General features: G+C 33.4%; 1 non-coding gene across 1 annotated transcript; it reads left to right on the top strand.

Moving 5' to 3' along the window:
- The first annotated feature begins 3,244 nt into the window (after positions 1 to 3,244).
- Positions 3,245 to 3,317, top strand: TRNAR-UCU. The gene has a single exon. It is a non-coding gene; the product is annotated as a tRNA-Arg (tRNA).
- The last annotated feature ends 309 nt before the right edge of the window (positions 3,318 to 3,626 follow it).

Raw genomic sequence — 3,626 nt, 5'->3', positions numbered from 1 at the left:
TTTGATTTACCTTTTGTTGGTCACTCATAATTGTCCATGGGAAAGTATTGGTGATGCCCAAATCTATCTTCAATAACTCTAGAAACCAGCTCCAAGAATCAGTATTCTCTATATCCACAACCGCCCATGCTATAGGATACATTTGGTTGTTAGAATCCCTACCGACTGCACTTAAGATTTCACCTTTCAACATCCCTTTTAAAAAACAGCCATCAAGTCCAATAATTTTTCTACACCCATTTAAAAACCCTCTCTTTAACGCCGCAAAACAAACATAGAATCTTTGAAATACACATGGACTATCAGGGGTAGTTATATTAGTCTTAACCTTTGTAACGGTACCCGGGTTGGAGTTCATACATTCAACGGCATAGTCCCTAATTCTATGAAATTGATCCTCAAACCCAGCATTAATGTTCTTCACTATAGCTCTGACTGCTCTTCTCACCATGCTAATGCTCACATTAAGTTTCAATTCTGATTGAATATGTTTTTTTAGTTCCATATGTCCAATGGTAAGATCATCTCTTATCTTGTCCTCATACCTATCTTCAATCCACTTTTGGCTTACAATTCCCAGTGTATATTTTTGATTGCATCTATGCTCAGGTTCAAGTGTTTTCAGCTGAAAACACATGAACCTTTCTTCCCACGAACCATGACAATGAAATGGACAAGATTTTACACACTGTACAGTTACTCACTTGGGCTCATTGTGCACAAAGTGAATATCCCTCTTTGAATAAACTGCATAATTAATCATGGCTTTCTTGAATTGTTTTGCATCATCATACAAGGTACCCAATTCTAGTTCATCTATCTCAACATTAGGATTGTAAGAAGGATGTTTGAATCTACTCTTTGCCTTGTTGGATTGCTCAAATGATACATCTACATAATCTTTTTCAGACTGATAACTCGGGGGGTCATCGGAGTCATAATAATCACTTTGTACTTGCTCATTCTCACCCTTTCCTACATCTTCACTTTCAGCCTCAACTCTAGTCCACTCAACATCATATGCACTAACAACATCAACAAAGTTGTAATCCTCACCAACTAATCCCTCTTCTTCATCGTCATCAACCCTTTTTGAACTATCACCACTAACACCATCTTCATCACCTTCATCTTGTAGTTCATCTACTAAATCATCAACTTGAGCATGTGAACTACATGTTGGTTGAGTAATCACACCCCCATCTAATTCAAATTCCGATTGGGCATGCACAACACTTTGCTCTACCATTGGTAAAACTAAATTTGAAACTATTTCTGCATCATCAACCACATGCTCAACAAAGATGTCAACTTTACCCCATTTACGAGCCAAGTTAATTAGCAGAAGTGTACTAGCATCATTATTCAACAATTGTAGTTTCTTCATATCCTCATGGGGCAATTTAAAAGACAAAGATTCTATTTTACCATACCTCTCAACTGTAATATAATTCAATAGGTGATAATATGATATTAAATCAGGGTCAATTTTCACCTTTTCCACCCTTCCATTTATGTATTTCACTACGGGAGAGTTCATAAAATGCCCCCCATGATGTACTCTTAATTCTGCTTCCAAATGCATTCTACAACAAAAACAACGTAACAACAAAGAAACATTTAAGAAAACTATGAACCCTCACACTGAAATCAGTAAAGTTTAAAACAAAGGCAAAACTATACATTTTTTACACAATCTATACCCCACAATAAACAAGCTATAGTACCAACATAAAAGAAAAAGCTACTGACAACATACAATAAATTTGGTTAAATTATACTAACAACTATGTATAATAATTATAAATGTATTCGAGGACCACAATAATCCAAAATGTCTCCATTATTGACTACAAGGTGGGGACCCATATTAGAAAGCCATCCAACATTGGTAAAAGTAGAAAAAAAAAATCACTGCCAGACAAAAAATTGATTGAGTCAGCATATTAATTACCTACGCCAATGTTGTATGAGATTTCTGAGCACCTCCTTTATCACCCTCTTCTTCCGTCGTCGTCAATGGTGTCTACCAACAGAGCTTTTGGAGTACTCAGTAACTCTACCAACCGAGCTTTTAGAGTCGTTAATGGTGCCTTCCAATATAGCTTTTGAAGTCGTTAATGATGTCGAAAATGGTGTCGTGAATATGAACAAGGCTTTTGGTGTGATCGGCGTCCACTAGCAGAATTCTTAGAGTCGAAAATGGTGTCGTGAGATGAAATGTACGTACAGAGGGGGTGAAATTCATTTGGGATTTGGGGTTTAGTACAGATTAGGGTTTTATTTATAATTATAGTTATTTTGTTTTTGTTTTATAACTAAAATAAAATGTTATTTCTTTGTTGGCATACACGTAGGTTATTTAGGTTTTTTTTTTTTTTTTAATCCACATGGTTGCTTATGTCAGCATTGACTTGAAGCTTACAGGCAAATTGATTGAATTGCACTAATTGAACAAGTTGAAGGGTTCAATTGGAGCTTTTTATAGATTAAGGGCCTAATTGCTGTTTTGAGTATAGTTTGAGGGCCTATTTGACCCTTATCCCAAAAAGTATTAGCCATTTGACAAATACTTATGAATATAATTTATTTGTTGAGGTTAATAGAGTATAACAATCTTTCACTTGATTATAAAATATATATCAACTTGAATCTGCATCAACTATGACAAAAAATCTTATAACTTTTGAGTACTCTTCATAAGGTTGGTATGCCTAATGCATCCTCACTTTGGGCATACATCTTCATCATATTAATCTCTTATAATAGTTAAATGTCATACCACCTTATAAATATAACGCATATAAATGTATTAAGAATGAGATTGATACTCTGACCTATTCAATTGAATACACAATTTTTAAATGTTCACATTGAGTAACCTAAAACTCTACATTTTCCTATTACTATGTCATTTACATTTTTTGATTTCAACTTTATACTAATTCTCTTTGCTGCATGTAATTGTTTATATGAAATGTATGCAAGTCTTATTGAGAATTTGGGATTTATTTCAAAAAATTGTGTGTGACGATGTTTCACAATATTATAAAAAAAAAAAAAAAAAACAATAGATCTTTGTTTGTTTGAATTTAGACTCCTTTAAAAAAAAAAAAAAATAATAATAATAATAATAATAATAATAATAATAATAATAATAATAATGAAACAATATTTGACTGTTTTATATCAGAGTAGTTTAAACGTTTGTATTTATATATTAATTGTTAATTCAAAACAACAAGCGCCCATGGCCTAATGGATAAGGCGCTTGACTTCTAATCAAGCGATTGTGGGTTCGAGTCCCACTGGGCGTGTTCTTTTTCTTCCTATACCACCAAGTCCTATACGTATCTCTTAATGTCGGCCTCAATCCTAATGCAGGTTCGACATTTAGTGGGTTTATTTTATGCTTAAATATTACATAATACGGAGTAGTAATTTCGTCATTGGAATATCAATGCTTACTATTATGTTAATGTGATTTAAATATCAATGCTTAGTATTATGTTAGTGTTAAAAATGTTGTCTTTCTTTTCAGTTTGATACAATATGTGGTGAAGTAGTGAATATATTTTTGGATGTCAACACAAGTGCATGTGCTTGCTGGATTTTGATTAGCGGGA

The sequence above is a fragment of the Ipomoea nil genome, unplaced genomic scaffold (genome assembly GCF_001879475.1).
Source record: "Ipomoea nil cultivar Tokyo-kokei standard unplaced genomic scaffold, Asagao_1.1 scaffold0268, whole genome shotgun sequence".
NCBI lineage: Eukaryota > Viridiplantae > Streptophyta > Magnoliopsida > Solanales > Convolvulaceae > Ipomoea > Ipomoea nil.
The sequence above is the reverse complement of the archived record's forward strand: the minus strand, read 5'-3'. Positions and strand labels throughout refer to the sequence as shown.